A 26636-nucleotide genomic window follows, 5' to 3' on the forward strand; every position below is an offset into this window, starting at 1 on the left:
ATGGATGGATGGATAGATGGAAGGATGGATGGATAGATGGAAGGATGGATGGATAGATGGATGGATGGATGGATAGATGGATGGATGGATGGATGGATGGACGAATGGATGGACGGAGGGATGGATGGATGGGTCAGTGGGAGATGGATGGATGGACGGATGGATGGATGGATAGGTGGGTGCATGACCACCTAAGGACCTGCCACATAAGGGCCCCCACAACTCCCAAAGAAAGTAACCCTTCAATAGGAATAACCTGAGGCTCTTCCTTTCTTTACAGTAACAGTCACAGTAGTGACAGTGCCACTACCATCCTCTGAGAGCCACCAGGCACTATCACTCACAGAGCTCTGGGTTATGAGTGGAACATGGGTGGCCTATCTGCCCACAGTAGGCGGGCACACCCACACAGCAGCCACGTGTCTTTAGCATGACTCTGCCCCCTGCCAGAGCTGTTTGGTCCTGATATGAACACTGACCCAAAGTGAGCTTCGAATGTTGAACAGAGACACAAAAACTGAGAGTTTTGGGGCCAAGTCAGATTAAGAGTGGAGTGCCTTGGAGGGTTCCTCATACCCCTGCTGTTTCTAATGACTTTCCCTGTTGCTCAGGCTCACCAGAGATGGTTTTTGTCATTTGCAGCTAAAGGATCCTTTAAGCTCACAACAAACATCTCAGAAAGGTTTTATTATGCCCATTTCACAGATAAAGAAACTGAGAAGCTGAGAGGTGAATTGACCTGCTCAAGTCCCTCAGCTAAGAAGTAAGGAGGAGTAATAATGCCTCCCCTGCCCCATTGTCTCCCCTGGTCCGGGACACAGCCCCGCTGGACTGGCAGGGCAAAGATGTCCGTTCCCCGTTTGCAGAGGAGAAAACCAAGGCTCCAAGAAGTGACCTTCCCAAGGTCATACAGGGGGTCAGAGACAGAGCTGGACTTGAGCCAAAGTTTTCAGACACTCGGCCAAGGCTTCTCTGCCCTGCCCCGTGCCTGGCCCCTCCTCCTGGGGTCCCTGCAGAAGCTCCCCCAAAGTGCTGAGCTTGTCATCTGAATCTACCTAATGACCCAGAAAGAGAAGTCATCTGGCCTCAGGGCTACTTCCTGAACCAGCAAAGGACCAGCCGTAGGCCCCAGCCTAGGACAAGAGGTGTCATTCCAAGTGTCGGCCCTGGTCCAGCCAACGTCTGACCTGCTTACTGACATTTGTACCTGGAGGGCCTCAGTCACAACCACCAGCTGTGGGGCCTGGGAAGTTGGGGGCACACGGATGAGTTGGGCACCCTCTCCCTCCGAGACACCTGGGTGTGGGGGGAGCCCCCTTCTGTAATGGGTCTAGAAATGTGTGCACAAACACAGGAAGCCAGGCCTCTGGGCAAGGCTGGAGATATAGGGCTGGCCTCCCACAAGGCTTCAGGCCCATTTGTTGGTGAAAAGCGCTCCCCAGATTTAACCAAGCGCTTGCCAGTGCCCCAGCAGACGGGAGCCGCCCAATGACCCACATCGCTCTCCTTTCTCACAACACCCCCCTCTCCTCTGCCTCGTTACCCAAGGAGACATTTGTGAGGTTACCAGGTCACTCAGGGAAAAACGAGCAGTGACAAGTCGTTTGGATGACAGTACTCCCTTCCTGTAAAACCTGCTGTGGCTCCCTGTTGTTGAGAAGGTAGACAACCAACCACAACAGCTTTGGATTAAGCCCCACCGTATTTCAGCGGCTGCACATAGACTTTCTCTAATCCTCACAGCGATCACATGGAAGGAAATAAGATGTTCTCATTCACAGATGGAAAAAATCAGGCTCAAAAAGGGGGAGGCGTCACCAACTGGCTAACTGACAAAGATGGAATTGGAACCCAGGTCTTCACAACCTCAGATATTAATAATGACACCAGGATCAATGGTAGCTCTTTACCGGGTTCTTCCTGAGGTCCCAGCCCTGTCCTGTATGCCCTGCTCACCGAGTGAGACTCTGACGGGAGACGTAGTTTCCTGGTTTCCTGGCTCCTGGTGTCTCGGTTCAGCAAAGGCTCCTGTTTCAGTGAACTATCGCTGTGTAACGAACGCTCCAGAACTTAGTGTCTTAAAGCCACAGTGATTTACTATTTCTCGTGAGTCTCCAGTTGACTGGGCTGGCCTTCTGCTCCGCGTCAGTCAGCTGAAACCACGCACACAGCCGCGTTCAGTTGGTGATGGGCGCAAGGCCTGAGAAGACCCCCGTCACATGGGCTGCCTGTCGGCTGGCACACGTGAGCTCTCCCGCCTCGGGACCCCTCTGTCCACGTGGCACCTCATCCCCCGCGGCCTCTCTGCACAGCCTCCTTCTCCAGCAGCACAGCCAGGACCTCCTCACAGCTCAGCGACAGGGTTCCAGGGGGGCGAAAGGGACTCTCAAGGGCCAGGCCCGGCACCAGCATGGCGTCACCTCCTCCACACTCTATGGCCCAAAGCAGGCCAGCCCCAGTGTGACGGGAGGGGGAGAAACTCTGCCTTCTGGCGGGAAGAGCGGCATGTGCACTCTTGGAAGGGAAGAATCATTGGCGGCCACATTTGAACACTGTCTCCTGCCGTCACAAAGCTGAACAGAGGGTGGTCAGGTCCACACACTGCAGAGACATGGTGGGTCACCTCAGAAGGCTGTCCTAAGGGTGACCCAAAAAGTGCCACCTGGCTCCCCTCTGTCCATCGCCTGCAAAGGAAGGGTGAGAACTGATGGGGAAAAGATGGAGACGAGGACGACTTGGATAGGGGGGTTCTGGAGTTCCATGGCACCTCCAGTCTTCTCCTCATGGGGAAAGCCGTGCGTCTCCCTCACCTTAAGCCAAAAGAAGGGCCTCGAGACATGTGATGCCTGAGCCACCTAAAACCTGCATGATGCAGGGACTGGGACCACACTGACATAAAAAAGGCTCTAGTGATGACTAAGGACATGACCCAGCAATAAGGTGGCGGCCAGAGTCTCCTACCATGAGTGCGGGGCGAAGACGTGGGCTTCTCCCGGCCGGATGTGGGTCCTCCTCTCCAGCAGGAAGTTATCTTGAAAGGGCCTCTGCCCAGAGAGCCAGCTTAGGGTGAGATGACTCCGCCGAGAGTCTGTTGGGGGGTGGGGACAGCAGAAAGCCAGGGGCTGAGGGGCTTGGCAAGCAGGACCAACCGGGGAGCTGCCAGGGGGGGTCTCCAGGAAACCCTCCCAAGTGTCCCGGGAGGGGAAGGATTCACCACCCCCAGAGGGCACCAACCCTGGCAGGTCTTCACCCGTGCCTCTCCCGCCTCGCTCCGCTCCAGCCCTAAGGAAGCCAGTAGAGGCGAGGTGGAGGCCAGCAGGTGCAGAAGCACAGCACAGAAGAGGAAGCATCGAGAACACCGGCCATGACCAGTCTCTCCACAGCAGGGTCCCAACCCCGGGAGGCCCAGGCTGAGAGGTGTCTGGGAAGATGAGGTTGTTTTGAATTGGGTGTGAGATTAAAGTTCTGGTAATAAAGAGAGCCCCACGGCCAGTCACCGGGCTGAGTCTCTGGGGAGGGACACCGGGACTGCCGGGTTCCATTTCCCTCCGTGACCAGAAACAGGGCTCCTCTGTATGGGCTGTGACGTATGAGTCTGACTTGTCTCTCATCTGAAGCCACATCTTCTGACGGTCCTGCTCACTCCCAACGCCGCTGGGGTCTGAGTCCAGCCCCAGTGACGGGCCCCCGGACCCTGAGGGCTCCCAGGTCCGCTCCATGGGGCAGACCAAATGCAGAAAGAGCCCTGCTGGCCTCTGATTCAGGAGGAGGGGAGGTGGCGGAGGGGAGGGGCGGGGAGGGGAGACAGGGGCCAGCCCGGCTCTCCCCGTGCCTGAAGCTGGGGGACCCATGCCAGGGCGTGAAGCCTGGTCTCCTCGGCAATTTGAATACTAATAGCCATTTACTGAACGCCTGCTGTGTGCCAGACCCGTCCCCCAGGTCCTTTGGCATCGTCGTCTCTGGTCCTTAGACTCCTGTAGAGCGGGCGCCGCTTTTCCCCCTTTTCACCGCCCCGAGCCCTGAGGCTCAGAAGATTGGCTCACGTGCTCGAGGTCGCAGAGGCGGTGAGGGGTGGCAGGGGCTGGTGCCAGGGCTGCCCCATGCCAGAGCTGGCTGGGCCTCCATGTTGCAGTGGAGCTGTAGGTCGGGGCGGCCTGGAGCCAGACTTGAAGCCCAAGTCTGGCGTTTCCTGGGTGTGTGGCCTTGGGCGTCTCTCCTCGGAGCCCCCATTGCCTCGTCTATAAAATGGGGGTAATGAGAATCCTCACCTCACGGAGCTGCTCTGTGGATCCGGTGGGTGGGGGCACGTGAAGGGTTGAAACGGCGCCTGGCACGTGGTGAGCACGACCGAGCCGGGCCCGTCGTCGCCATCGCCCTGGGGGCCTGCATCCTGGTGGGCCGGCTCTTCCTACAGGCCTGGGTCCGTCTCCTGAACACAAGGAAGGGTTTCTAGGCTGCGGGCTCCCAGTGACCAACAGCAGCAACATCAGCTAGGAACCTGTTAGAAAAGCAAATTCTCTGTGCCCGTCCCAGACCTCCTGACTCAGAAACGGGGGGTGGCCCCGCCACCCACATCTCCACGAGCCCCTCCCTGGGCGATTCGGACGCCTGATCCTGTTTGAGGGTCCAGGTCCAGGCTGCTCCGGGCAGTAGCACGAGCTTGGGGTTCTGAGCTGGACTGACCTCAGCACAAACTGTGACCTCCCCCGGTGACTCAGGCGAAGGCTGACCTTTTCTGCTCCTTAGCGGTCTCAGCGATAAACTACGGATGGCAATCTTACTCTGAAGGTTAGGGTGAGGGCAAAAGGCAGAAATGAGTTCAAAATGGTTTTTAAACTGTAAAGTGCTGCCCAAAGGTGATGCAGAGTCACACCCCTCTCTATACGTGAGCCCACTCCCCTGAATGCCCCGAGCTGGAAGGATGCCCAGACCGGTGCCGGGACATGAAAGGAGAAACAGCAGAGACACACATGTCTCTGTGCGCCCCCACCCCCACCCCCAGCCCAGCAGGGGCCCACCTGGGTCACCGCCCATTAGAAACCCGAATTAGAGCAGAAAGCCTCCAGCCACCCCCGGGGGCTAACGAGGAGGCCACAGCCTCAGGGCCAGGCAGGAGCACCCTGCAGCCCTGGGCACGGAGGCCTGGGGAGGCTGGGGCGCCTGAGCCCAGGCAGTACAGCACCTGGTGCCCGCCTTTGGCCGGGTCGGGCAGCCGCCTCCAGTCCTGGGATGGCCCTGGCCTGGCCCATGACTCCGGGTCTGGGGCTCCTGAAATGCACTGCTCTTGAAGATAGCATCTGAGTGCTCAGTCCCTAGGGAGGGTGCGGGGTGGCATGGTGGGAGTCAGGCAGGACCCTTGGCCAGGCTGCTAGAACCCGTGCAGAGACACCCCTCCAGCCTCCAGCGGGAGCCGGCCGGTCTGGGAGGCTGCTGTCCGCTGTCTGCCAGCTGGAAGCCAGGTTTGTCCCGCCCTCGACAGCTCCGTCTCTCCTGGGAGCAGGTCACTTGTGCGAGACTCGCCTGCACTGGGAGCCGGCCCGCAGGCTTCCCAGCAAACCTGTTTCTCTCCACCAGGAGGGTCTGGCAAGCCCTGCCTCCTGCCTGGGAGAGGCTCCGAGCTGCCGAGCTGCAGCTGAGGCTCTGAGGCGAGGCCCCTCGCCCACCCTACACTGGGGAAAGGGGACGCTCTCTCCCGCTTCCGCTGCAGCTTTGAGGGGCTTAGACGAGGGGCTTAGACGAGGGGCTCCCCCAAGCCCGGAGGCCGAGGTCAGAGGTTCCCAGCCCGGCCCTCCCAGCTCAGGCCCGAGGCCTGTGAACTTGAGCGCAGTTCTCCTCTGATGCTCCAAGGCCCTGCCTCTTCGTGCTATAGCCGGGGACCCAGCTGTCTCGCGAAGCCGCCAGCGGTCTATCAGGACAGGCCTGACAGCACCGGGCACAACCTGCACAACTGCACGGGGCCCACACTCAAGAAGGCCTGCACTTGGCTGAATGCTGTCCTGAAATTCTTAATAATCTGGGGGGACCTAGCTTGTGGGGGTGGAGGGAAGGGGGTCTGGACAGAAAGAAGCTGAGCTGCAGTGCAGTCTTCAGCGATGGCCTGAGCCAACCCTACAGAGAGCTGGGAAGCTGGGAGGAGCCCTCAGGGCTGTGTCAAGTGGGGGCAAGCAGGCTGGCTCCTCTTACCCTGTGTGGATCGCTGGCGGCAGACTGCCCCAGGGAGGGGGCATGGTCGTGGGTGAGGCGGTTCCCCCAGCTGGGCAATCTCTGGAAGGGGGATGACAGGTGAGGGCTGTGTGTCTGCAGCTCTTCTGCAGCCAGGGGGCACGCCCTCCATTTCTGAAGGGGGCTCTGGGCGATGCGTCACAGCAGCCACCACGAGGGCTCAGGAGGAGGCTGGGGGTGGGTGGCGGGAGTCAGGATCTTCCCGATGCTGTTCGTGGAGTCTGAGGGCGGCTGGAGGAGACTCCGGGGGTGATGCTTCCCAGTGCTCGACTGTGGAGAAAGTGGCATACACCACGAACTTATTACAAACAACCACGGGGCCAGCTTTTGAACACACCCAGAGCAAAGTTACGCCAAGTGGTTACGACTTGTCAGTGTCATTTACAGGGGGAAACCATCTCAGAGTTCCAACCCACTTCTTTTCCAAACCACAAATCATTTCTAGGCTGGGGTGACGTCTGCCGACCTGATCCGTCATCTGCCGACAGCTCTGAACTCAGCAGCCTCGGGGCACAGGACTTAGCCAGACACTGACAAAGCATCTCTCAGGACATGGAAGGTGCATGGGCTTCAAAGCCATAGACCCAATTTCAAGTCTTGGCTCTGCCGGTTGATGGCTGTGTGACGTTGGGCAAGTTATTTGACCTCTCTGAACTTCAATTTCCTCCCCCCTCAGAGTAGATGTTATAATACCTGCTCTTACGGCTGTTGGAAGGGTTCAACGAGATGTTCTTGGCATGGATGGGGGCTCAGGCCGCGCTAGCTGTCCTGTTGTTACATCACATGAAGAGGGTTAACCGTAGTCAACTGAAAGGGATGCACGCACACACACACACTCACCTCGTTACCGCGTTAGCTGAGCACTCACGGTGTTCCCAGCCCTGTCCTGAGAGCTCTCCGGGGGAGCGAAGAGGGAAGAGAACATTGAATCTATCCTCAAAGAGCCTTCAGTCTAGTTGAGATGAATTAATCCCCTTGTGGAGTAATAATAATGATAATATCCTTCACATTTATGATTTAATTTAATCTCACAGCAACCCTGTGTAGAAGGTATTTTTAACCCCCTTTATAATTTTACAAATGGGAAAACTGAGGCTCAGAGAAGGAAAGGGACTTGTCTGAGGTCACACAGCAGATTGGTGGTGATGGGACAGGAACTAGAACTCGGGTCTCTCTGACCCCAGACCGTGTGACTTTCTCAGGGGCCAACAGGATGGGGAAGCTCCTGGGTTGGTCAATTACCACTAAGTGTTCCCTGCAGAGTGAAGCTGCCACTGCAGAGGAAGAGACTTGGGTGGGCTAATCAGGGGCAGCTGCCTGGAGGAGGAGTAAACCTGGCCGGGCCGAGGGGAGGGGCACGGAGAGATGTGCGGGAAGCTGTCAGAACTCGGGCGTGTCCTCGCCCTCCCCTGAGCCTGGGCCGCCCTTTTTACAGCGAGAAGACAGGATTACACAGTGTCTAGGGCGCCTTCCGGCTCCGCCCTTCTGGGGCTCCAGGGTCCTGCAGTGACCCTGATCTGAATGGGGGGCTCGAGAGCTGTCTGTGGGGTTGGCTGGTGCCATCCACCGTTGAAGACATCTTCGCAGCTCAGCTGCTCCCTCTGCCCAGTCCTGCTTCCTCCCCCCGCTGCTACTTCTATGGCGGAGTTCCCCCCAGATGCATCATAATTAACAGCATGCAGGCTCAGAGGCCCCTTCATGGGGAGCCCAACCTGAGACGGACCCTCCCAGAAGCAACCGCTGTTGCGGGAGCTGTGCCCTGAAGCAAGACAGTGTCCCGCCCGCCTGGCGGCACCTGCCTGAGCTCCACTCTGTCCCCTTGAAGCTGAGGAATGAGCGCCGGGCCAGTCAGCACCCACTCCAGCCATGGCCGCCTTGCCTTCCCAACACCTCAGCATCCCCGTCCCAGGGCTCTCGCCAGGATCTGACAAGGAAAGCGAAGTGAAAACACCTTGCCCGCTGGAAAAGGCTGAGGCAATGGGAGAGGCTGTTGGAATGAATTAACACCAGCTCTGCTGCCAAGCCGAGCTGCGCTCCCTTCTCTGCCACCCATTTCTCTCCCCATCAGGTTGCCAGAAGCCCTGCATGCCTATTTTTCCCCCAAAACGCCAGCTGCCTGGCAAGGCCCAGTTCTTGACTGCGGGAGAAGTGGCCGAGATTCTCAAACGCGGCAGAAGCTTGGTTCCAGGGGACGCTGTGAGGGGCTCAGTGCCTCTCAGCAGACTGCCCCTCCTCCCTTGCCCTGCACAGTGACCCCCAGCCAGCTCCCTCTCATTCACGGCAGATGCCTGTCAGATGGACCTGTGGCCCTGATCAGAGGGAGCCCAGACTTGGGTTCTCGGATCTGGTGGCTGGAAAGCTCAGTTCTTGGGTGCTGTAATTAGTTTCCTTGGGCTGCTGTAACAGGTTACCACAAACTCAGTGGCTTAAGACATCAGAAATGTATGCTCTTACAACTCTAGAGGCAGCAGGACCGCACTCCCTCTAGGGGCTCCAGAAGCCAATCCATTAACTTCCGGTGGCTTTCCCGGCATCCTGGGCCTGTGGCTGCCTCGCTCTAATCTCTGCCTCCATCTTCATTCCTTTCATCCCCTTCTGTGTGTCTATACAAGTCTCCCTCTGCATCCCTTTTATAAGGATCCTTGTGACGGCATTTAGGGTCCCCCAGATAATCCAGAATAAACCCTTCCTCTCAAGATCCTAAACTTTGCCCTATCAGGTAATACTCACAGGTGCTTGGCATGAAGACACGGGCATACCTTTTGGGGAGCCAACACTCAACCTGCTGCGGGTGCTCTTAGCAGCTTCCCCAGGACTGGAAGGGAGAAATCGTGCCAGGCAGATTCCCTATGAGGGAAGACCCTGGTCTGGCCTCTGTTCTAAGATCTGTAACAGGTTAGCGGTCCACGGAGATCACTGCCACACCCTCGTTGTGCTTGGCCCAATCCATCCGCATCGTGGTGTGACTGGAGTGCAGCCTACATCATCCCCTTTGGTGGGCTAGCCTGGGAACCTCGCCTGGGTTTTTATATTGTTCCAAAGAAGCTGCTTCCTTAGACGTCGCTCCTAAGTAGGGTGACAAACTCATACCAATTTTCCTGAAGCTTTGCTAGTTTTAGCACTAAAAGTCTGTGTCCTGGGGACCCCTCAGTCTTGGGTAAACCAGGATGGTTGGTCATTCTACAACCAGGGCAGTGTGGGAGCTAGTCATTTCCACACTCAACTAGGTGGGTTTGCCAAGCCTCCTGTATCATTAGGGTCTGCTCCATCATTGGACTTTCACAGGGACAGCTCACAGGCCACCAACCCAGACAGACCCCCAAATTGAGCAGAAGACATTACTTTTCTTGGCCATCTCTCTGGATCTCCTTTCTTCCCCCGGATCTGTTCTCAGTTTCGCTCAGCGCTCTGTCTGGGAAGCTCCAGGCCTCAGTTTGCATCCTGGCTCCTCTCTGGCCCCGACCCTGGCTTTGATGATCTCCTGCACTCTCTGTATTAGTTGCCTCGGGCGGCCGTAACAAAGTACCACAAACCATGTGGTTTAAACAACAGAAACGCATCGTCTCACAGTTCTGGGGCCAGAAGTCTGACATCAGAGTGTTGGCAGGGCCACACTCCCTCTGAGACCTGTAGAGGAATTCTCTGCCTCTTCCTAGCCCCGGGTGGTTTGATGGAAATCCTTGGCATTCCTGGCTTGTAGACACGTCACCCTGCCCTCCGCCTTCATCTGCACGAGGCATTCTCTTTGTGTCCAAATTTCCTCGTTTTATAAGGACACCAGTCATGTTGGATTAAGGCCACCCTGATGACCTCGTCTAGACTTGATCGTTTCCACAAAAAGATCACATCTCCACAGGTCCTGGGGGTTAGGATTTCACCATCTTTGAGGACACAACTCAACCCATAGTGCTCTCACAGGGCTGCCAGGATCTCGCCACTCCAGCACGGTTCGGGGCTTTCTTCTGTCCTCTGGGCTTCCGCTGTACCTATTAAGATTCCCCCATGGACTCTGGATGTCTGGATGCCTCTCAGCCTGTGACCAACGGGGTCAGCCCAGCACCCATAGGGGAGGAGATATGGGGACCGTTTGGAAGAGCTCACAGTGATGAAGACTTACTTTCTCCAGGGACGAGCGGTCGCCTAATCTGAGCTCTGTACAACGCAGACGTCCCCAACCAAGGGCTCACACATGCTGCGTCCTCTACTTGGAATGTCACCACCCCCTTCCTCTGGCCAACTCCTGTTCATCCTTCAGTCTCGTCTTAAATGTCCTTTACGGAAGTCTTTCTCGACTCACTGACCCCCAGACTCAGTTAGATTCCCGTGAACTTTTTTTAGCACTTACCACGTAATTGAACACATAGATGTGCAATCCTGTGTTTAAGCACGTGACTTCCTCACTAGACTCTGAGACTGATGAAGGCAGAGACCACGTTTGTCTTATTCACCAGTCTGTCCTGATTGAATAAAAGAAGATGGTCTTCTGAGATCTGCCTAAGTCCTTCTAGGAGAGAAGAACTCAATGCCTGCTAAAAAAGCCCATCTGTCTGTGCTCAGCTCTGACTATGGAGAGGGCGACCCCAATTCCGTTTTTCTAAGCTTCCCTAGTTTGTGCCATAGATTCATCCTTTCATCTGCAATGTGTGAGGTAGCACCAGACACTCCAGGAGCCCCCATGTGGCCTGGAGAATGTTCTAGAAGACACTCCCAATCTTCACCAAGCTCTTTGACCTTCTAGAAGCTCTTCGTCTTCTTTTTTTACCAGCAATCCCAACCCGACTCATCTGCAAAGATGATGCATGAGCGCAAAGATAACAGCGCGCAATTTAGGATGAAAGAAGAGCTCGTTAGTTTTGAGGGAAATGCAAATGAAAACACAAACATGACCCTCCTTCTTAGCCTCCCAATTTAAAAAGATTGATAACGTCTAGTGCTGGCAAAGGCTTGAGGAAAGGGGCCTCACAAACCCTGGTGGTGGGGCTGTAAATTATTTCAACCATTTCAGAAGGTAACCCAGCAGGATTTATTAAAGCTGAAGATGGGGAGTCCCTTTGACCCAAGCGCCACGCTGCTTCTGGGAATCTCTCCAACTGAAATCAAAGCACCGGTCCCAAGATGTACGAGCAAGAATGTTTACTGTAGAATTGTTTACAATAGAAAAACGGAACTGGAACCCTCACATGCCATGGAATACTACACAGCTGTCACAAAGAGTGAAGTCAGTCTACATGTACTCACTTGCAAAGGATGTACACAATATTGAGTGGGGAAAAATAATACAGAAAATAATGTGTATAGTATGTTTCTGCTTCGTAAATAACAATAACAGCAAGAATAAGTGAATGAAGCCACATCAGCCTGGCCACGTCTGGAGGCAGGAGTACGGCTGGAGCCTCAGCACGTCAGCACTGCAGTTGGCTTTGGGGTGCATGGTTGATGACTGACCACAGAAAGCCCACTGGCTGCTGGCCACAACCCGTGGGTAGGCCTCACCCCTCTCAGCCTCCAGTCAAGGCAGACCCCATGTTGACCGAGATGAAAGCTCACCTCCTCACATGAGGCCTCCACAAAGGTGCGGAGATCTCCTTGCGGGGCAGGCTGTGTTCTTATTCTCCAGTCTGAGGGAGTTAGCCACCGCGAAGACCATTCCAAATTCATGGATGCGGCCCTTGGGTGCCATCTTGGATGAAAGCTAGCTGCCGCCTGAGAGAAACACTTCCTTCCCACAAAATTACCTCAGTTGATTGTGCACGCACACACACGCACAAAACACATCAATACTGTGAAACACCTGAGTGAACCCGCCATTAGTCATAGGCAGATAAAGTGAGGTGAATTGACAGGGTTTCTTTTGTAAACTGTGCAAGAGCCTCAGGCCAGGATGAAAAGATTTGAAAGTTAAAGGATTAACATGCGAACACAATTTCCAGCCTAATGGAGCGGTAACTCACAGTCAATGGCTTTGGGAAAGGGGATGTGGCCGCAATTCTGGATCCCTGCACCCAGCCCAGAGCCTTTGTCAGCACTCAGGGTAAAGATTTCCTGCCACTCGTGCCCTAACAAAGCTCAGAGGCTCCTGGCTGTTGCCTGGCTGACCTGTGTCTGCAGAAAACTGTAGAGACCAGTGAGTGGCCTTGAAACCTGAATTCAGAGTCCACCTAGTCTTCCAGTATTTAAATTTTGGAGTTCATTCGTAAAGCTCACAATTTAAAAAATAGACATATTATAATAAAGCTCTGGAAAGGACATCCCCAAACTGCTAACAGTTGTTGCCTCGGGGACAAAGAATCAAGAAAAAGGGCTTTACTTTGTATTCTGCATAATTCTGTGTCCACTGAATATTTATAACAAGTATGTACTACTTTTGTAACTTAAAAAATTATAGAAAGACAAGATGGTCTCTGAGTATAATGATTTGGGCTGTTTTTTATTGTAAAAACAGAACAACATCTTGATGTTTAAAGGATCACAAACACTGAAAACAGGGAGGGAACACAGAGCTCTCGGCTGGCCTCGTTCCCTTGGGGTTCAAGAAGAGCCCAGGGGAGGGAGGTGGGGAGGAGGCGTTTCTGATCAGTCTCAGAGCAGGCTCCTGGCAGAGCTGGGGCTGATCGCCCTGGTCTCCTGATGCCCAGACGCTGCTCTTTCCCTGCGTGAACGGCAGACCCCAGCTCTGGCCCTCACCAGCCGCCCCCCTGCACGCTCGGGGAATGAGGGAGGACCAATCCAAGCATGTATCATCCCTAAGATGGAGATGGTGCAGAGCCTGGCCTGCATCTCAGCCACCTGTGGCTTTCAGCTGCCACCCAGGATTCCTGCTGTTTTCCAGACACACCGTGTCTTTTCTAGGACAGGGGTGATAATTACAGTGACTGGTTTTTGTCGCTCTCTCAGCAGCTCTTCTCCAAGATACAGACAAGATGTGGAGTACGAGAGGAGACAACTCTCAGGAACCACTGGAGCTGGGTCTGCAGAGTGCCAGCCCCACCATGACATGGGTGGTGTTGTCAGCCTCAGCCCTCACCCCTCCTTGCCTTGCACCCAGCATTCCAGACATAGGACATGACTAACAGAACAAACACCCATCCTACAATTCTATCATTGTGCTGCTCAACTGGGATTTCATAGAAGAATACAAGCATCTGGGCTCGGGCACCTGCATTTTTTTAAGCCCTCTCAGGTAGTTCTGACGTGCTCTCTGTGAAGACCCTCTTCTTCATTGTGCCTGTGTTGGGATCCTCTATGTGCCTGAACCATCTGACTTTCCTCAAACTATGATCCTGGAGCAGGGCCTTGCCTACAATTGTCAACAGTGTTATATTCAAGTGGACATTTGTTGGAGTAAATTTCTTCAAAGTGGCTGGCTTGGGGAGGTGTTTGGGGGCCCTCACTTCCTTTTGGCATCTTCCATGGTCTGAGGCGAGAAGACTCCAGGTTTGTGCTGGATTTTCAGGTAGGAGATTGGTCTTGGCAGAAGGAGCAAACCATGCATTGATTCAACTAAGTCAGTCAAACCAACAGTCAATTCCAATTGTGAGCAGTTGACCCTGCAAAAGGATTGAAAGCAAGAGGTTTGAGCTGCTTAGAATTTCCTTGATAATGTCAAATTGGCCACATTCCAAAAGCCGGGCTACCCTGGCCTGACATTCCCACTCTTCTAAGCTTCCAGAACGGCACCTCCCTGATAAACCTTTAGCCAAAGTTCAGGGTGAATGGAAACTTGGCCAAGGTTAACTTTTCAGCACCCAGGACAGCACCCAGCACCTACATGCTGCTCAACGCTGTTTGTTGACATCTCGAGCTGTGGGGTGGAGGGCGTGAGCTTGAGCATCCTCCAGCAATAGGAGCTCAGCCTTTGCCTTCTCTAGCTGCACCCACTGGGCCACCAAGCCCAGACCCCAGAAACCAGAGTCAGGAATTGTGGAAGGAGATTCCTTTAGAACCACTTTGGGCCTTCGACACTCACTTAGACTGGGGCGATCTCTAAGCAAGCCCGTAGTAATCAGAGCAGGCTCAGGACACCACCAGTCGATTCCCACCAGATAGGACAGCCCCTCAGTAAAAGTCAGCACAAAGTGAATACAGACAGACTTATGCTATGCTGCCCGCACTGCCTGCAGACACACGTGGTAAGGAAGATTTGGAATCAACACATTTTTCATGTTATATTCATCTACTTTATCTTTTTAATGACAAAAATAATGCATGCTAAAATCAAACAATAACAAAGTATGGAAAGAAAAAGTGAATATTCCTCTTTACCCCAGTAACAGCTCCATGGCCATCATCACCCTGCACCATCACCCTCCCTCAGGGTGATTGTCAACAAGTTGGTGTGTATTCCTTCACATTTTTCTCCATGCTCATAAACACAGAGACACTCATGTGTGTTTCAGTCAGTTTGCTTTTCATCTAAAAATGTAATCATGTACTTAGTAAGGTAGAATTTGCTTTTTAATGAATATCTTTCTAGATCAAAATACACAGATCTGAGTTGTTCTTTTTAACAATTGCAGGTTATTGCATTTTGTGAATCATATATTATTATTCATAGGTGTTTTAGTCAGGGTTCTTCAGAGAAACTGAGCCAACAGGATGGAAAGAGAGAAAGGGAGAAATTATTTTAAGGAATGGGCTCATGCAGTTGTGGAGGCTGGCAAGTCCAAAGTCTGGCAAGTTAGGCTGGCAAGCTAGAGACCCAAGAAAGAGTTGTAGTTCAAGTCTGAAAGTCTGCTGGCAGAATTCCCTCTTCTTCTGGGGAGATGGGTCTTTTTCTATTGAGGCCTTCAACTGATTGGATGAGGCCCACCTGCATTATGGAGGATAATCGATCTGTTTTACTCAACGTCTATTGATTTAAATATTAATCTTATCTAAAATAAAATACCTTCATAGAAACATCTAGAATAATGCTTGACTAAATATCTGGGTACCACGGCCTAGCCAAGTTGGCACATAAAATTAACCATACAAACATTTACTGAATCACAACTAAATGGCAAATTCTAGGTAGATTGTTGCCCACATAATTTTATTTGATCTTTGCAATAATCCTATGAGGTACACAGAATGGCTCTATTTTACACGTGATGAGCTGAGGCTCAGAATTCAGGGTTGTCCAATTATAAGTCTTGAGTTCTAACTCACTGTTACCAAGTCTGCAAGCTTTAGCCATTTAGTTAACCTCTTCCCTCAGTGTTCCCCTCTGTAAAATGGGCTTACTAACAGCACCTGCCTACAGATTAAATGAGAAAGCAAGTAAAGTGTCCGGGAGTGCACAGCACACGGTAGACTATAAATGGTCAGTAAAAGGGCCAGCCTGGTGGCATGATGATTAAGTTCATGCACTCTGCTTGGGTGGCTTGGGGTTCACAGATTCAGATCCCGCACGCTGACCTACGCACTACTCATCAGCCATGCTCTGGCCTCATCCCACATACAAAATAGAGGAAGATTGGCAGAGATGTTAGCTCAGCGACAATCTTCCTCACCACAAATAAATAAATAAATAAACAAATAAAATGGTTAATAAATTCATATATTATTTCTTCTATTGTCCTGGTGAAGGAGGCCTGGACCCCAGTCGGACAAAGTGCACGAGCATTCGCCCGGCACGTGGACGCAGCAGACGCGTAAACTATTTACCAACCACACCCGTCACCCGCGAACTGGGGAGGCTCCTTAATTAAGAAGCAGCCTGTGCCGCCACCTGGCAGTGTGTTTCCCTGTCCTGGGCTGAGCTACAGTGTTGCCACAGTTGGCGTTCGCAGAGGAGAGCTGAGAAACATTAGCAGTCTCTGAAGCCCACGCTCCAGCCCCACTGGGGAGCCCACCTCTCCATCTGTCACGGTCCCAAAGCAAGCAGGCACCGAACAGCCCGAGTGCAGGAACAGCTGAGAGATGGATTTAGAACGTGCTTCCCCGACGGAGGCCGAGGCCACTGAGCTCCGCGCTGGGCGTGTTCCCAGGGAACTCCTCACGGTCAGGCCCCCAGGCCATTTCTGGGCAACAGGGTAGAGTTGTCACAGCAGGTTCATCTAGTGGCCACTCTGACCCTCTTTCCTTGTGCCTGGACTCGCCCCAGGGGCACGGCATGCGAGAAGCCCCTGCCATCTGTCTCTGCCTACTGCTTCCAAGTCACCTAGGGCTGGAGGACGAGGTTGTGGAGTAAAAGTCTGGGACAGTAAATCAGCTATACTGCTCTGTCGCCCGCATGCCACACACAGACCACACCACTTAGCCCAGAGAACGGGGGCCACCATTTGCTTCAAAGCACGGATTGCTGGGATCCGCAAAGGCACCAATTTCTCTCTTGGCTTCTGAGCTAGAGACAAGGGCTGTGGGACTGGCAAGTTGAGGGACTCAGGCAGCGCTGACTTACCACCCGCCCATCCTTGCCCTAGTCTAGGTGGAAAGGCTCCACACTAAGGCAGGAGAGGAGAGCTGGATGGAAAAGAAGTGAATCTGAGAGTGCAGCTAAGTCACCTGTGGCCCCACGCCCAAGGCAGGAAGAGGGAAGGAAAAGAAAGAGGAGAGCTCCCCCTGAACTGGAGGGGCCAGCACCGGAGAAGAGGGGAGACTTCTGTGCTGTTTGCTGGCTAAAGTTTTGGGGTTGGAAACCCACAGACACTTCCTGCACCCATCGGCCAGGGAGGCATGGATGAGAGGCCTGAGAGGGAGCTGGGGTCTCAGGGATGCACAGGATAGGCCCAAACATCCCAGGGCCCCCAAGTCAGGGACTCAGAGAGTGACTGACAGTGGGAGACTCAGGGGCGTAAGGCTACTCTTTGGAGAATGTGGAGTCCCGAAGGAAAGGGCAGCCGACTGCCCAGGGCATTGGCTGAGGGCACTGAGCACGGAGCCCAAGGCTGGCCTGGCACCCACAGCCGTAGCCACCCACAAAGCAGGCACGACAAAAGAGGACATCCTCCACCCTCCACGGTACTGCCAGTCACACGAGCAGATCTGTCTCCTCTCTCCTTGGGGCCGGAAGAGGGGAAGGAAGGCCTGGATGGGGTATGGTTGAGCTAGCAACCCAAATATACCACCCAAATAAATGGCTAGGCCAAGGAAACTCGGACTGGAAGAAATGAAGTCACCCGCGCTTCATCAGCTGGGTGCTTGGAGTCAGAAAATAAGTCAGTTCTAGAAATCAAGAACATCACGGTTTTCCCCCAACCAACTTTGTGACCATTAAAACTCCATGCCCATTACGTAGGCAAACGCTAATGATCAGGGCATGACTCCTCGTCACAGGAGATGTTTCTCGATGGAGCGTTGAGAGCAGCACTACACCTGTGGCAGGCTGGGCAGCAGCCAATTTTACAATTGTCAGAATGGAGATGGTGCTATCCTGGTAGGAATGTCTGTGTTGGAAGCAACAGACTGGCTTTAGGGAAGATCTTAGCTCGTATCATATCTTGTCAGGGTTTATTTCCCCCCTAAACCTTCTACTGTATCTTAGTCTGGGTTCTCCCAGAAGCAGATTCTGAGATAAAGGTTTGAGAGCAGGTGGTTTATTCGGAGGTGATGTAGGAAGCTCTGTAGGAAAGTGAGAGGGACGTGGAGGGAGCCAGGGCCAGATGCTTTAATGGGCAGGTTACCACGACAGGCAGCTGCTCTGCGACGTTCTCCCATGCCCACCACCAGGGGTGAGGAAACTGGGTTATTTATTCACCCATTTCTTTTTGTTGTTGGCCAAGGGCTGCTCCCGGGGGCGGTAACTTCTGGGCACTGCAGCCTGATACGAGCGGAGCACCATGGGCTCCAGCAGGGGGATGCTGGCCCATGCAGGAAGGGTGAGTGCTGAGGGGGCACGCATGGGACACGTGTCTGCTACGCTGGGCACGCTTGTGTCTTGTCACGTCACATGTAGCAACCCTTGTCTGATCTCCTAACTCATAAACCAGACAGGATGATGCGCTCAAACAGTTTTCATAAAAGTAATAGTCTTAAAATTAGGAAGGACCATCAGTGCCATTTGCTCTGACATCCCGCTTAATACAGGAAATCCTACTGAACCATCATTCCAAGGAAAAATCATCTCTAGTGGAACAGTCCCAAGAGAGCAGGACCACCCCCCCCCCCCCCGCACCCCCACAGGCCACCTCTCTCGCTGTAGAAATTCCAGACTCTGAGACAAGGTCACTACATCTTTTTTTTGTTGTTAAAGATTGGCACCTGAGCTAACATCTGTTGCCAATCTTTTTTTTCTTCTTCTTCTTCTTCTCCCCAAAGACCCCTCAGTACCTAGTTGATTATTCTAGTTGCAGATCCTTCTTGTTGTGCTAGGTTACTACAGCTCAGTTCAAAATGCCTCCCCTTGTAGTTTACGCCTGTTAGCCAGATTCTTTCTTCTGGAGCCACGCGGAAGAAAACAAAACACTTCGCCGTCTGTGGGAGGCAGGATCATAACCCTCTAGAGATGTCCACAGCCTGAGCCCCAGAACCTGTGAATGCCACCTTACGTGGCGAAAGGGACTTTGCAGATGTGGTTAAATTAAGGACCTTCAGATGGGGAGATGATTCTGGATTATTCGGGAATGCCCAATGACATCACCAGGGAAAGCAGGAAGCAGGAGAGTGAGAGAAGTGAAGACAGAGGCGCAGGTCAGAGCCAAGATAGCTGCTTTGCAGGTAGAAGAGGGCCAGGAGCCGAAGGACGCCCCCAGACGCAGGGCGGCTCTGCCGGCACTTCGGTTTAATCCGGTGAGGCTTCTGACCTCTAGAACTGCGAGATGATTTCAGGGTGTTGTAAGCCTCTGGGTTTGTGGCCATTTGTCACAGCAGCAATAGGAGGCATGGCAGTCCTTGATGTAGGTGAAGCCAAGGACCACATCCCCCGCCTCCCAACTATCCTCCTTTTGAAACATAATGCTGCTTTTCAGCCACCTCTCACAAGACATGAGTTCCAGGCTCTTGCTGTCCTTGTCACTCTGCTCGGAAAACTCTCTAGTGCCCCACGGCTAATATATGTCTTCACGTGCTGGTCCCAAGCATGGATGTACGACTCCGTGTGAGACCACCTGGAGCCCAGAAAGGACCAGGATCATGGCCTCCCTTTATTTGGATGGTCTTCCTCTCTGTTACATTCAAATTTTGACAGCCTTGTCATGCCGACAGCCAAAACCTGAGTCCTCTTCATGCGAAAAGTTTCAAGCGTGTTCTCCCTCACCCTATATGTATGCAGTTGAATTTTAAGACCCAAATGCACCACCTTAAACTTTTACTGGTCTTCCTTAATTTCAACCCATTGCTCCAACTCATCTAAGTCATCTTGGACCCTGACTCCCAGTTACAAGGGACCAAACATACTCCCCTGCGGTGACCCCACCACCTCCTGTATCCGTATCCTTTCAGGTTCTCCCTCAGCCTGCTGGGGCTTGTTCTTGACAGCCCCAAAGACAAGCACAGGGCTTTAGCCTTTTAAGAACTTTGCTAAGGATCATTGAGGGAGTAAGAGAGCAATGAATATGGGAAAATTACAGTGGCGCCAGAACCCGACAGAGTCCTTAAGGTGTGGCCCCTTGTCCACAGTTAAAGCCCTCTCTGGGATGATCACTAGATGCCCCACGGAACGTCTCCTTGGCTCTAATTCTAAAGGCCGGTTTAATAGCCCTTCTCCACCTCTGACCCTCCCACACATGCGTCTCCTATGATGGGGAGCCCGCCTTCCCTAAACGAAGGTGCCACCCGCAGAACAGCAAGTGCCTCCCTCCCTCTGGTGGGCAGTTTACATGTGTGAGAGCCTTAGGTTGCTAAGGCTCTGTTTAGCACAGAACTAATCCTCTCTGGAAATTTCTTCATGGACTCCCATCCACGTCCCCTGCCAACAAGCAGAAACATAGCATTATCCAATTTTTAGCTGTGATCGCCCTTGATCATTAATAAAAATGCTGACTAGAAGAGAACCAAGGACAGAGAGCAGGAGGGCCCCTCTGCAGACATTTTTCTGGCTTCACCCCAGTTCAACCAGCCGTGGTGGTCCCAACAAGTCATGGATCTGGTGAGTGGAGAGAGACTTACTGAAACCCTGCGGTGTGGCAATAAGAGTAGAGAGAGGAGGGCCAACTTCAGGTCACCCCAACAAGCGTGATTTACAAAGTCAGAGCCCCCAAATCTCAGCCCAATACCACTAGCTCTAATTCATTCGGTTTCAATCATTTTTACAGAACTCAAAGTAAGAAATACATTTATAGCATTCCCCAGCATATGCATATATATACACGTTTCACTAAAAATACTTATTCTTACTACTTGTGATGCATTCTGATATTTTCTATTGTGGTCTAGTCTGTTTCATTAAAAAAACAAACAACAACAACAAAAAATGATGCTGGCCACACACACTAAGAGGGTTTAATGTAGCTCAGGTCTCCACAGTAATTCCACTGCTGTCCAGACGCAGACACCCCTACAACGCCCCTAAGAGTCTGGAAGAGGAGGGTAGAGGCAGGGAAGGGTCAGAAAGAGGACAATTTATAGGTTTCAGAGCCCCCAAGAATTCTCTCTATCCCTCAATGGAGGCTGCACGACAAGGACGTGGGGCTCTATCATGCATCTGTTCTAAGGGTCACTCCTCTTGATCTGCTCCCAGCAGGTATGTAAAGAGCTTTGCGTAAATCAAAAAGAAAAATACAAATGTCACAATAGGAAAAAGGGCCAGAGGCATGAACTGGCAATTCACAAAAAAGTGAAATATGTGTGACAAGGACGCAGCTTATTACCTTGAGAATGTGCCCCCAGCCCCAGCTCTCTAGAACCACTTCTGTCTGCAGGGGTGAGGGAACCAGGGAGGAAAGGAAATAGCTCTTTAGAAGAATCTTTTCAAGTTACGAATTAGAGTCCCTTTAAGGTTCTTTGAGAGACACAAGCAAAGCCTGATTCCTTTTTAATTACTCTGGGCTACTTTGTGATTCTCTGATTCAGCTACCCCAGGCTGGGCCATGGGGCCTTGGTTTTTCACACGGGTTACACAGAGGAAGAGATGTTCGACCTCCCTCGAGATCAAAGGAATGCAGAATAATACGACAGCGTGCAGTCATTTGAACCCGCCAGACTGGAAAAGATGATAACCCCAGTGTCGGTGGGGTTGTAAATGGCACCAATTTTCCAAAGCAAGACCTGTTGCTATGTGTCAAAATGTAAATTGCACATGCTCTCTGACTCAGCAGTTCCACACGTACAAATGCATCGAAGGAAATAATTGGGAAAGTGAATCCATAGGTTTACTAGAAGGTGGGAAGCTGAAAACAAGCCACATGGTCATCACTATCGTTGACCTACCTCTCACGGCACCCCAGACACGAACGGAGCATTTAAAGGCTTCATTCGAGGTAATCCTCACTTCAACCCTATGGGATAGATGTGGCTATCGCCATGGTAGAGCTGAAGCAATTAAGACTCAGGGAGTTCAGTGACATGTCCAAAGTCAGCAGGATTGCATGACAACAAGCTTGTCCTTTGGTTACAGAATATAACCCCACAAAGACCTACTGTGTAGGTGTTTAAAAGAATTCATTTATGCAACGAGGATTTATTGAGTTCCTACCATGTGCCACACTCTGTTGTAGATGCTGAGGTCACAGAGGTGATAAAAACAGACAGAATTCCTTGTCCTCAAGTTGCTTGCAGCTGTCAGCACTGACACGGGAAGATGGCTACCATGTAAGTGGGAAAAGCAGGTTAAGTAGTGGAACTGTAGTATGTAATGTGGTCCATTCATTCATTCATGCGTTCAGCCAATGTTTGTTGAGCAGCTACTCTTTACCGGGCATTTGCTGAGCGCTTCATTGGACTATGGGACTCTTAAGGGCCAGGAGCTGGTTCTTTCAGTCTCCTTGCTCAGAGTCTAGCCAGAGGCAGACACAGGGCAGGTGCATGAGAAATGCTTGTTGACTGAATGAGGGAGCAAAAGAAAGTAGGGCACGTAAAAGACAACAGGCTTTGGAACAAGATACTTTCCTTCCCCCCAGGTGGAAGTATCCTCTTAATTCTTACTACAAAGGAACATAACCTATATTTTTTTTGAGGAAGATTAGCCCTGAGACAACATCCACTGCCAATCCTCCTCTTTTTGCTGAGTAAGATTGGCTCTGAGCTGACATCCGCACCCATCTTCCTCTACTCGATATGCTGGATGCCTGCCACGGCATGGCTTGACAAGCAGTGGGTAGGTCCGTGCCTGGGATCTGAACAAGCGAACCCTGAGCCACCGAAGTGGAGCATGGGAACCTAACCACTGTGCCACCGGGCTGGCCCCAAAAGTAACGTTATTGAAAGAAAACACTGAAATGACTTAAAAGTATAGAAAGTGAAACTCCCCTCCCCACCAAATAATTCCATCCTTTAGAATGAATTCTTGATCCTTTCACATATAATTTTCAGACTCCCAACCACCCTCCCCCAAATTAAGTCTCTTTCGTTATTCTCTGTCACAGTATCCTATCCATTCACTTTATACACTTACCAAATTGTAGAATTACTGTATTTTTTATTGGATTCCTTGTTCACTGTCTGTATAACCCCACAAGACTACAACCTTCACACCTAAACTAAAAAACAAAGAAAACGAGCTTGACTCCATACTTGATGGCTAAGTACGAAGACGGAGATAGAGAATTTCTTTTCAATTAAGGAGTAACAAAGGATGTTTCTAGTTCCCCCTCATTGCGTCCACCCCTCTCTCCCTCCCCCTTCCCAAATCCGCCCCTTAAAAGCTCTGGGTCTTTTGTGGTTTTGGTTTTTTGAAGCTTTGGTTCAGAAGACCCCACTGTTATAACTATCCGTGGATCACACTTCCTGTCCCGGGAATTCTAGGGGTGGTCTGAGAGCTGGCAGAAGGACTGTCAAAACCGGGGGTCTTCATCCGGCTGCATCTCTGTCTAGGACTGCGGCCCCGGTTCCCCAGGGAGCCGGAGTTGCAGATACAGACAATGTGATTCCATAAGACTCAGGGATATGCGTTTCCTAAAGATGTGAGAGCAAAAGCAATTAAAAAGGCATTAGGTGTGCTTTTGTGTCGACTTACATTCTTAAAACTAATTATTTGTTCATTAAGGCCCCCAGCCTTCATCAAAGTTTTTGTCACACGGAAATAGCTGACGAGCTTGACTTGTGGGTATGAAATGAAAGGCTTAGCAGAGGCTAAATATGCTCCACAGTTATGAACAGCCTTGGTTTCTGAAGTAATTTGGACCATCCCTCCTATTGAGACCTGTGAACTTTGGGGTTAAGAATGAAAACTATGTAATTCGTGGCTTGCACATCAGCTCTTTGGGATTTGAAAATCGGCCAGAAGATTTATCATCTTGATTTCTGCACGTATCTTCTTGATTTGCTTCCAATGTGACTATTCTAGAAAGATGGGATCCAAAACTGTAGATTAATCAGTGCCGGCCCGGTGGCGCAGCAGTTAAGTGCACACGTTCCTCTTTGGCATCCCGGGGTTCGCTAGTTAGGATCCTGGGCGTGGACCTAACAACACTTATCAAGCCATGCTGTGGCAGGCGTCCCACATATAAAATAAAGGAAGATGGGCACGGATGTCAGCTCAGGGCCAGTCTTCCTCAGCAAAATAGTGGAGGATTGGTGGCAGACCATAGCTCAGAGCTAATCTTCCTCAAAAAAAAAAACTGTAGATTCATCACGGTCGTTCATTTCCTCTCCCACCCGAGATCCCATTAAAATCAAAGTAAAAGCCCATAAAAGGTGTAAGTCCACATCGATAAAGACATCAGAAGGAGAGCCCTCAGGAGACAAGAGATATAAATAAACTTCTGGAAGCTGGAAGGTGGGTGATGTAGGATAATGGGTGAAACAGTGTAGAGGACACCACGCCTACGGGTACGCATGGCAATGGGTACAGACAGGAAGCAATCCGCCCTGCAGAACCCTGGAACTGGAGCTCAGAAATTCCACATATAAATGCAAGAGAGATACGGATCTGAAAGCAGGGTGGTTGGGTGGGCCATCTATATACAGAAAATCTGAATTCACGCTTAGACCACAACTTAGCAGCCAGGTCCGTCTATTTAGATAAAATATTGGAGAGTCAATCTCAAGGAAAATTGATAACTCATGTATTAGTTATCTATTGCTGCATAACAAAATACCCCAAAACTTAGCCACTTACAACAACAAATATTTATTATTTTTCAGTTTCTGCAGATTAAGAATTCAAGAGTAGCTTAGCTGGATGGTTCTGGCTCAGGGTCTCTCGTAAGGTTGCAGTCAAGGTGTTACCTAGGCCCGTGGTCATCTGAGGACTTGACTGGGGCTGAGGATCTGCTGCCAAGATGGCCAACACATCTGGCTATTGGCTGAAGGCCTCAGTTCCTCACTATCCGGACCTCTCCATGGGCTGCTTGAGAGTCCTCATTGCATGGCAGCTGGCTTCCCCCGACACGGAGAACAAAGAGGAAACTAAGATGCCTTTTATGACCTAATATTAGAAGTCACACACATTCACTTTTGCCATATTCTGTTCATTAGAATCAAGTCATAAGTCCAGCTCCCTCTCAAGCAGAGTGGAATTAAGCTCTGCCTCTTGAAGGGTGACATGCCAAACAATTTATAGACCCATAAACCATACCCCAGATAAGTAGACCTCCGTATCTGACAATTAGGGGTCTCCAAGCTCTTAAGCCAATTCTTTGATCAATATTTTTAAAGTAAATTCCACCATTATAAGCCCTCCTCATATTCATAGAGTACCTGAGAAACTGTATATAGCTTATTCTAAATATAAATTGTCAACCAGAACATTAGATACTTAAGGAAAAAACCTTATAATGTAGAAGAGAAAGAATCAACAATATCAAAGAGAAAAACCGACCTCTAAGGGATAAGAAATAATTCAGGAAATAGAAGATGATTATTTTTAAAAAATCTAATTAATATCTTTGGGGAGAATCCAGAATATATTGCATCTTTTGTAACAGAAAATGATTAGACAAAATTGAAACAATCAGAGAACAGAAGGAACTCTTTGAAATTAAATATATATTGCCGATAGTATTTTTAAAATATGTAAAAGGACTGTTTAAAAAGTCAAATCCTATAGCCCAGAAAATATAACAAAAAGAAGAGAGACAGAAAAGATGAGAGAAAAAATAAGACATACTGAAGAAATATAGGAGGTCCATAGATATTGGATAACTAATGGGACTTCCAGAAAAAGGAGGGAGAAAAAAATTTTTAAAGAAAACTAAGAAATTTTTCAGATCTACAGGACATGAGTATCAAGACTGAAAGTGTTACCAGGTGTTCAAGCATAATCAATGAAAAATAGAAAAATCTATAGACAGTTCATTGGGAAATCTCAAAATGTCAAGGTAAAAAGACTGCTCTTTGACCATCTAAAGCAAAAGTTGGCAAACTACAGCTCATGTACCAAATCTGGCCCACCATTTGTTTTTGTAAATAAAGTTTTATTGAAACATAGCCAGAATGTTTATGTGTTGCCTGTGGCTGCTTTCATGCTACAACAGAAGAACTGAGCAGTTGTAACAAAAATCATATGGCCCACAAAGTCTAAAGTATTCACTATCTAACTCTTTACAGAAAAAAAATTGCTGACCTCTGTTCTGGAGACAAAGCTTCCAGAAAGAGAGAAAGAGACGAAAGTTTACCCACAAAAGAAAAAAATCCACCTGGCATCAGAAATTTTTCATCAGCATCATTGACTGCCAGAAGACAATGGGAAAGGCCATCAGGGTGCTGAAGAGAAACAATTTTCATCCTCAAATTCTACAGTCGGCCAAATTATCTATCAAATACCAGGAGAGTGTAAGGGCGCCTTCAGATATTCCAGGACTCAGAGGATTTACCTCCTGTGTCCTTTCTTAGGAGGTTATTTGAGGGTGTGCTCTGGATAAGTGAAGGAGTAAATCACAAAACAGGAAGAGGTCCAGGAGACAGTCCTTTGACAGTAGCTGTGCAGTATGCCTAGAAAAAATCAGTCAGGATTGGAGCAAAAATACAGAAATATAGGGTGGGGGAAGAATTTGGAAAAAATTAAGAAAGTAATAGGTTGGGGATCCATGGCATAAGGGGCTTTCACCCTAAACTTGCTTGCTGCTGTGGCGACTGGAGACCCCTGAGTTATGGATTGAAGAGTAAGTCCACTTCCCCAGGAGGGAGGGCCCCCAAGAGAGTCTGGAATGTTCTTTTACCAGGAAAGTCTGGTGGTCTGGCCACCAAGGGGCCTCCCCTTATGGCTAAAGGTCATTTCTTTTCACTCAATGGGCTGGTTTAGGCCTTGAAGTTTGCCAAGGACTGCAAAGTTCGAGCTGAAGACCTCTGCTCTCCTGGCAAAAGCCAATCCAGAGGCCCCGGCCTGCGCTCTTGAAAGAAAAGGATGTACAAACCGTCGGAGAGCTGCCCACCAACTCTTGCTGGCCTCCGGCTCCTGG

Source organism: Equus quagga, chromosome 11 (assembly GCF_021613505.1).
Source record: "Equus quagga isolate Etosha38 chromosome 11, UCLA_HA_Equagga_1.0, whole genome shotgun sequence".
NCBI classification, from domain to species: Eukaryota; Metazoa; Chordata; class Mammalia; order Perissodactyla; family Equidae; genus Equus; species Equus quagga.